Source organism: Nerophis lumbriciformis, linkage group LG03, assembly GCF_033978685.3.
Source record: "Nerophis lumbriciformis linkage group LG03, RoL_Nlum_v2.1, whole genome shotgun sequence".
NCBI lineage: Eukaryota > Metazoa > Chordata > Actinopteri > Syngnathiformes > Syngnathidae > Nerophis > Nerophis lumbriciformis.
The window spans coordinates 26,490,973-26,499,946 of record NC_084550.2 but is presented as its reverse complement, the minus strand read 5'-3'; positions in this window follow the sequence as shown (position 1 = coordinate 26,499,946).

Genomic DNA, 8,974 nt, shown 5'->3' with positions numbered 1-8,974 from the left:
TCAAAAAGTCAGGGGTTTTTCTGCCAAAAAGTCAGCATTTTTTCTGCCAAAAAATTGGGATTTTTTCCTGTCAAAAAGTCTGCATTTTTTTCTGTCAAAAAGTTGGAATTTCTTCAGTCAAAAAGTGGGCATTTTTTCTTTCAAAAAATTGGGATTTTTTTCCTGTCAAAAAGTCTGCATTTTTTCTGTCAAAAAGTCGGCATTTTTTTCTGTTAAAAAATTGGGATTTTTTTCCTGTCAAAGAGTGGGCATTTTTTCTTTCCAAAAATTGGGATTTTTTTTCCTGTCAAAAAGTCGGCACTTTTTCTGTCAAAAAGTCGGCATTTTTTTCTGTTAAAAAGTCTGGATTTTTTTCTGTAAAAAAATTGGGATTTTTTCCTGTCAAAAAGTCGGGGTTTTTTCTGCCAAAAAGTCACCTTTTTCCTGTCAAAAAGTCGGCATTTTTTGCTGTTAAAAAATCTGGATTTTTCCTGTCAAAAAGTCTGCAATTTTCCTGTCAAAAAGTCAGCAATTTTTCTGACAAAAAGTCGGCATTTTGCCTGCCAAAAAGTCTGCATTTTTCCTGTCAAAAAGTTGGATTTTTTTTCTGTTAAAAAGTCGGGACAATTTCTTTCAAATTTCCTTGTAAAAAATTGGGATTTTTCCTGTCAAAAAGTCGAACAATTTTCCTGTCAAAAAGTCGACACTTTTTCTGTCAAAAAGTCGACATTTTTTCTGACAAAAAGTCGGCATTTTGCCTGTCAAAAAGTCAGCTTGTTTCTGTCAAAAAGTCAGCTTGTTTTTTGGTCAAAAAGTCTGCATTTTTTCTGTCAAAAAGTCTGCATTTCTTTAGTCAAAAAGTAGGCATTTTTTCTGTTAAAAAAATTGATTTTTTCTGTAAAAAAAATGAAATTTTTTCCTGTCAAAAAGTCAGGGGTTTTTCTGCCAAAAAGTCAGCATTTTTTCTGCCAAAAAATTGTGATTTTTTCCTGTCAAAAAGTCTGCATTTTTTTCTGTCAAAAAGTTGGAATTTCTTCAGTCAAAAAGTGGGCATTTTTTCTTTCAAAAAATTGGGATTTTTTTCCTGTCAAAAAGTCTGCATTTTTTCTGTCAAAAAGTCGGCATTTTTTTCTGTTAAAAAATTGGGATTTTTTTCCTGTCAAAAAGTCGGGGTTTTTTCTGCCAAAAAGTCACCTTTTTCCTGTCAAAAAGTTGGAATTTCTTCTGTCAAAAAGTCGGCATTTTTTTCTGTTAAAAAATCTGGATTTTTCCTGTCAAAAAGTCTGCAATTTTCCTGTCAAAAAGTCAGCAATTTTTCTGACAAAAAGTCGGCATTTTTCCTGTCAAAAAGTTGGATTTTTTTTCTGTTAAAAAGTCGGGACAATTTCTTTCAAATTTCCTTGTAAAAAATTGGGATTTTTCCTGTCAAAAAGTCAACAAATTTCCTGTCAAAAAGTCGACATTTTTTCTGTCAAAAAGTCGAAATTTTTTCTGACAAAAAGTCGCATTTTGCCTGTCAAAAAGTCAAAAAAATTTCTGACAAAGTCTGCATTTTGCCTGTCGAAAAGTCAGCTTGTTTCTGTCAAAAAGTCAGCTTGTTTTTTGGTCAAAAAGTCTGCATTTTTTCTGTCAAAAAGTTGGAATTTCTTTAGTCAAAAAGTAGGCATTTTTTCTGTTAAAAAAATGGATTTTTTCTGTAAAAAAAATGAAATTTTTTCCTGTCAAAAAGTCAGGGGTTTTTCTGCCAAAAAGTCAGCATTTTTTCTGCCAAAAAATTAGGATTTTTTCCTGTCAAAAAGTCTGCATTTTTTTCTGTCAAAAAGTTGGAATTTCTTCAGTCAAAAAGTGGGCATTTTTTCTTTCAAAAAATTGGGATTTTTTTCCTGTCAAAAAGTCTGCATTTTTTCTGTCAAAAAGTCGGCATTTTTTTCTGTTAAAAAATTGGGATTTTTTTCCTGTCAAAAAGTCGGGGTTTTTTCTGCCAAAAAGTCGCATTTTGCCTGTCAAAAAGTCAAAAAAATTTCTGACAAAGTCTGCATTTTGCCTGTCGAAAAGTCAGCTTGTTTCTGTCAAAAAGTCAGCTTGTTTTTTGGTCAAAAAGTCTGCATTTCTTTAGTCAAAAAGTAGGCATTTTTTCTGTTAAAAAAATGGATTTTTTCTGTAAAAAAAATGAAATTTTTTCCTGTCAAAAAGTCATGGGTTTTTCTGCCAAAAAGTCAGCATTTTTTCTGCCAAAAAATTGGGATTTTTTCCTGTCAAAAAGTCTGCATTTTTTCTGTCAAAAAGTTGGAATTTCTTCAGTCAAAAAGTGGGCATTTTTTCTTTCAAAAAATTGGGATTTTTTTCCTGTCAAAAAGTCTGCATTTTTTCTGTCAAAAAGTCGGCATTTTTTTCTGTTAAAAAATTGGGATTTTTTTCCTGTCAAAAAGTCGGGGGTTTTTCTGCCAAAAAGTCACCTTTTTCCTGTCAAAAAGTTGGAATTTCTTCTGTCAAAAAGTCGGCATTTTTTTCTGTTAAAAAATCTGGATTTTTCCTGTCAAAAAGTCTGCAATTTTCCTGTCAAAAAGTCAGCAATTTTTCTGACAAAAAGTCGGCATTTTTCCTGTCAAAAAGTTGGATTTTTTTTCTGTTAAAAAGTCGGGACAATTTCTTTCAAATTTCCTTGTAAAAAATTGGGATTTTTCCTGTCAAAAAGTCAACAAATTTCCTGTCAAAAAGTCGACATTTTTTCTGTCAAAAAGTCGAAATTTTTTCTGACAAAAAGTCGCATTTTGCCTGTCAAAAAGTCAAAAAAATTTCTGACAAAGTCTGCATTTTGCCTGTCGAAAAGTCAGCTTGTTTCTGTCAAAAAGTCAGCTTGTTTTTTGGTCAAAAAGTCTGCATTTTTTCTGTCAAAAAGTTGGAATTTCTTTAGTCAAAAAGTAGGCATTTTTTCTGTCAAAAAATTTGGATTTTTTCCTGTCAAAAAGTTGGAATTTCTTCAGTCAAAAAGTCAGTATTTTTTCTGTCAAAAATATAGCTCCGGATTTCTTCCGTTTTTGTTTGTTTGATGTTGTCATTACTGCCACAGGTGTTGGGAAAGTGTATTACAACTGAGTACCCATACGGAGCGCAGCTGAGAAACAGGTACTATTTGGCGGCCCTCTAGGAGTAAATTACAACAGCGTAGCTTCGTAGTAAAAGAGTGCTGGTACTAGACTGGCCTGCCTGTTGTCCAGACCTGTCTCCCATTGAAAATGTGAAGGCTAAAATATGATAAGGGAGACTGTTGAACAACTTAAGCTGTACATCAAGCAAGAATGGGAAATAATTCCACTTCAAAAATGTGTCTCCTCAGTTCCCAAACCTTACTGAGTGTTGTTAAAAGGAAAGGCCATGTAACACAGTGGTAAAATGCCTTTTTTTGCAATGTGTTGCTGCCATTAAATTCTAAGTTCATGATTATTTGCAAAAAATTAAGTTTCTCAATGAATAACACTGCCCCCTGGAGCCCAACCCCTAAATTACAGGTCAGAATAAGACTTGTTCATTCATTTTCCTATTAGGGTTGTACGGTATACCGGTACTAGTATAGTACTACCTAATGAATCATATTCGGTACAATACCACCTCTAAAAAGTACCGCTTTTTTTCTTAATAGGCATGACGGCACGTGGTGACATTGCTGATTTTACCAGCAGAGGAGCATGTTCGGCAGCGCACACACACACACAGAGTACTTACAAAGACACAGTGTGTAGACAGAAAAGGGAGAACGAACGCATTTTGCAGTCGACAGTGTTTTAGCTACTTCTAAATCACTAATCCTGGCCTCCATAGCGACAAATAAAGTGAGTTTCTTACAAGTATCATTATCACCGAAGGACGAGGAATAGCTAAACATGCTTCACTACACACTGTAGGAGAATACAATAGCTCACCGGCGTCACAATGTAAACAAACGCCAACTTGACATCCACTGTAATGATACCATGTACAGGAGCGTATCTAGTCGATACTACTAGGATTACGTTATTTTTTGAGTTTGTGAAACTTTTTTGACTTTGTGAAACTTTTTAGAGTTTGTGAATAATATTTTATTTTGTGAAACGTTATTTTTGAGTTTGTGTAACATTTTTTTGACTTGACTTTGTGAAACATTTTAGAGTTTGTGAAACTTTTTTTTTGACATTGCGAAACATTTTTTTGAGTTTGTGAAACTTTTTTGAGTTTGTGAATATTTTTTTGAGCTTGTGAAACATTATTTTTGAGTTTGTGTAACATTTTTTTGACTTTGTGCAACTTTTTTTTTGACTTTGTGCAACTTTTTTGAAAGTTTGTGAATAATATTTTTGAGTTTGAGAAACGTTTTTTTTGAGTTTGTGAAACATTTTCTTTTGAGTTTGTGAAACATTTTTTTGACTTTGTGACACACTTTTTTTCAGTTTGTGAAACTTTTTTTTGACTTTGTGAAACCATTTTTTTTGACTTTGTGAAACTTTTTAGTTTGTGAATAATTTTCTTGAGGTTGTGAAACATTATTTTTGAGTTTGTGTAACATTTTTTTGACTTGACTTTGTGAAAACATTTTTTTGACTTTGTGCAACTTCTTTTTTTTGACTTTGTGAAAAAATTTTTCGAGTTTGTGAAACAATATTTGGACTTTGTGAAACTTTTTAGAGTTTGTGAAACATTTTTTTTGAGTTTGTGAAACATTTTTTGAGTTTGTGAAACAGTTTTTTTTGAGTTTGTGAATAATTTTCTTGAGGTTGTGAAACATTATTTTTGAGTTTGTGTAACATTTTTTTGACTTGAATTTGTGAACACATTTTTTTGAGTTTGTGCAACTTTTTTTTTTGACTTTGTGAAACATTTTTTTGAATTTGTGAAACATTTTTTTTGACTTTGTGAAACACTTTTTTTGAGTTTGTGAATAATATTTCTTGAGTTTGTGAAACATTATTTTTGAGTTTGTGTAACATTTTTTTGACTTGACTTTGTGAAAAACATTTTTTGACTTTGTGCAACTTTTTTTTTTTGACTTTGTGAAACATTTTTTTGAATTTGTGAAAAAAAATTTCGAGTTTGTGAAACATTTGAACTTTGTGAAACTTTTTAGAGTTTGTGAATAATATTTTTGCGTTTGTGAAACATTTTTTTGACTTTGTGAAACACTTTTTTTGAGTTTGTGAAACTTTTTAAAGTTTGTGAATAATTTTCTTGAGGTTGTGAAACATTTCTGAGTTTGTGTAACATTTTTTTGACTTGACTTTGTGAAATCATTTTTTTGACTTTGTGCAACTTTTTTTTTTTGACTTTATGAAACTTTTTTTGGAATTTGTGAAAAAAATGTTCGAGTTTGTGAAACATTATTTGGACTTTGTGAAACTTTTTAGAGTTTGTGAATAATATTTTTGAGTTTGTGAAACATTTTTTTTGAGTTTCTGAAACATTATCTTTTGAGTTTGTGAAACATTTTTTTGACTTTGTGAAACATTTGTTTTGAGTTTGTGAATAATTTTCTTGAGGTTGTGAAACATTATTTTTGAGTTTGTGTAACATTTTTTTGATTTGACTTTGTGAAACACTTTTTTTGAGTTTGTGAAACTTTTTTGAGTTTGTGAATAATTTTCTTGAGGTTGTGAAACATTATATTTGAGTTTGTGTAACATTTTTTTGACTTGACTTTGTGAAACATTATTTGGACTTTGTGAAACTTTTTAGAGTTGGTGAATATTTTTGAGTTTGTGAAACATTTTCTTTTGAGTTTGTGAAACTTTTTTTTGACTTTGTGTAACACTTTTTTTGAGTTTGTGAAACTTTTTTTTGACTTTGTGAAACCATTTTTTTTGACTTTGTGAAACTTTTTAGAGTTTGTGAATAATTTACTTGAGGTTGTGAAACATTATTTTTGAGTTTGTGTAACATTTTTTTGACTTGACTTTGTGAAAACATTTTTTTGACTTTGTGCAACTTCTTTTTTTTGACTTTGTGAAACATTTTTTTGAATTTGTGAAAAAAATTTTCGAGTTTGTGAAACAATATTTGGACTTTGTGAAACTTTTTTTTGAGTTTGTGAAACACTTCTTTTTGAGTTTGTGAAACTTTTTAGAGTTTGTGAATAATTTTCTTGAGGTTGTGAAACATTATTTTTGAGTTTGTGTAACATTTTTTTGACTTTGTGAAACATTTTTTTGAATTTGTGCAACTTTTTTTTTGACTTTGTGAAACATTTTTTTGAATTTGTGAAACATTTTTTTTGACTTTGTGAAACACTTTTTTTGAGTTTGTGAAACTTTTTAGAGTTTTTGAATAATATTTCTTGAGTTTGTGAAACATTTTTTTTGAGTTTGTAAAACATTTTTTTTGAGTTTGTGAAACATTTTCTTTTGAGTTTGTGAAACATTTTTTTGACTTTGTGAAACACTTTTTTGAGTTTGTGAAACTTTTTAGAGTTTGTGAATACTTTTCTTGAGGTTGTGAAACATTATTTTTGAGTTTGTGTAACATTTTTTTGACTTGACTTTGTGAAACATTTTAGAGTTTGTGAATAATATTTTTGAGTTTGTGAAACTTTTTTTTGAGTTTGTGAAACATTTTTTTGACTTTGTGAAACACTTTTTTTGACTTTGTGAAACTTTTTAGAGTTTTTGAATAATTTTCTTGAGGTTGTGAAACATTATTTTTGAGTTTGTGTAACATTTTTTTGACTTGACTTTGTGAAAAACATTTTTTGACTTTGTGCAACTTTTTTTTTTTGACTTTGTGAAACATTTTTTTGAATTTGTGAAAAAAAATTTCGAGTTTGTGAAACATTATTTGAACTTTGTGAAACTTTTTAGAGTTTGTGAATAATATTTTTGCATTTGTGAAACATTTTTTTGACTTTGTGAAACACTTTTTTTGAGTTTGTGAAACTTTTTAAAGTTTGTGAATAATTTTCTTGAGGTTGTGAAACATTTCTGAGTTTGTGTAACATTTTTTTGACTTGACTTTGTGAAATCATTTTTTTGACTTTGTGCAACTTTTTTTTTTTGACTTTATGAAACTTTTTTTTGAATTTGTGAAAAAAATGTTTGAGTTTGTGAAACATTATTTGGACTTTGTGAAACTTTTTAGAGTTTGTGAATAATATTTTTGAGTTTGTGAAACATTTTTTTTGAGTTTGTGAAACATTATCTTTTGAGTTTGTGAAACATTTTTTTGACTTTGTGAAACATTTGTTTTGAGTTTGTGAATAATTTTCTTGAGGTTGTGAAACATTATTTTTGAGTTTGTGTAACATTTTTTTGATTTGACTTTGTGAAACACTTTTTTTGAGTTTGTGAAACTTTTTTGAGTTTGTGAATAATTTTCTTGAGGTTGTGAAACATTATATTTGAGTTTGTATAACATTTTTTTGACTTGACTTTGTGAAACATTATTTGGACTTTGTGAAACTTTTTAGAGTTGGTGAATATTTTTGAGTTTGTGAAACATTTTTTTTGAGTTTGTGAAACATTTTCTTTTGAGTTTGTGAAACTTTTTTTTGACTTTGTGAAACCATTTTTTTTGACTTTGTGAAACTTTTTAGAGTTTGTGAATAATTTTCTTGAGGTTGTGAAACATTATTTTTGAGTTTGTGTAACATTTTTTTGACTTGACTTTGTGAAAAAAATTTTTTGACTTTGTGCAATTTCTTTTTTTTTGACTTTGTGAAACATTTTTTTGAATTTGTGAAAACATTTTTCGAGTTTGTGAAACAATATTTGGACTTTGTGAAACTTTTTAGAGTTTGTGAAACATTTTTTTTGAGTGTTGAAACACTTTTTTTTGAGTTTGTGAAACTTTTTAGAGTTTGTGAATAATTTTCTTGAGATTGTGAAACATTATTTTTGAGTTTGTGTAACATTTTTTTGACTTGAATTTGTGAACACATTTTTTTGAGTTTGTGCAACTTTTTTTTTTGACTTTGTGAAACATTTTTTTGAATTTGTGAAACATTTTTTTTGACTTTGTGAAACACTTTTTTTGAGTTTGTGAAACTTTTTATAATTTGTGAATAATATTTCTTGAGTTTGTGAAACATTTTTTTTGAGTTTGTAAAACATTTTTTTTGAGTTTGTGAAACATTTTCTTTTGAGTTTGTGAAACATTTTTTTTGACTTTGTGAAACACTTTTTTGAGTTTGTGAAACTTTTTAGAGTTTGTGAATAATTTTCTTGAGGTTGTGAAACATTATTTTTGAGTTTGTGTAAAAAAATTTTGACTTGACTTTGTGAAACATTTTAGAGTTTGTGAATAATATTTTTGAGTTTGTGAAACATTTTTTTTGAGTTTGTGAAACATTTTTTTGACTTTGTGAAACACTTTTTTTGACTTTGTGAAACTTTTTAGAGTTTGTGAATAATTTTCTTGAGGTTGTCAAACATTATTTTTGAGTTTGTGTAACATTTTTTGACTTGACTTTGTGAAAAACATTTTTTGACTTTGTGCAACTTTTTTTTTTTGACTTTGTGAAACATTTTTTTGAATTTGTGAAAAAAATTTTCGAGTTTGTGAAACATTATTTGAACTTTGTGAAACTTTTTAGAGTTTGTGAATAATATTTTTGCGTTTGTGAAACATTTTTTTGACTTTGTGAAACACTTTTTTTGAGTTTGTGAAACTTTTTAAAGTTTGTGAATAATTTTCTTGAGGTTGTGAAACATTATCTTTTGAGTTTGTGAAACATTTTTTTGACTTTGTGAAACATTTGTTTTGAGTTTGTGAATAATTTTCTTGAGGTTGTGAAACATTATTTTTGAGTTTGTGTAACATTTTTTTGATTTGACTTTGTGAAAACATTTTTTTGACTTTGTGCAACTTTTTTTTGACTTTATGAAACATTTTTTGAATTTGTGAAAAAAATGTTCGAGTTTGTGAAACATTATTTGGACTTTGTGAAACTTTTTAGAGTTTGTGAATAATATTTTTGAGTTTGTGAAATTTTTTTTGAGTTTGTGAAACTTTTTTTTTTGAGTTTGTGAAAAACTTT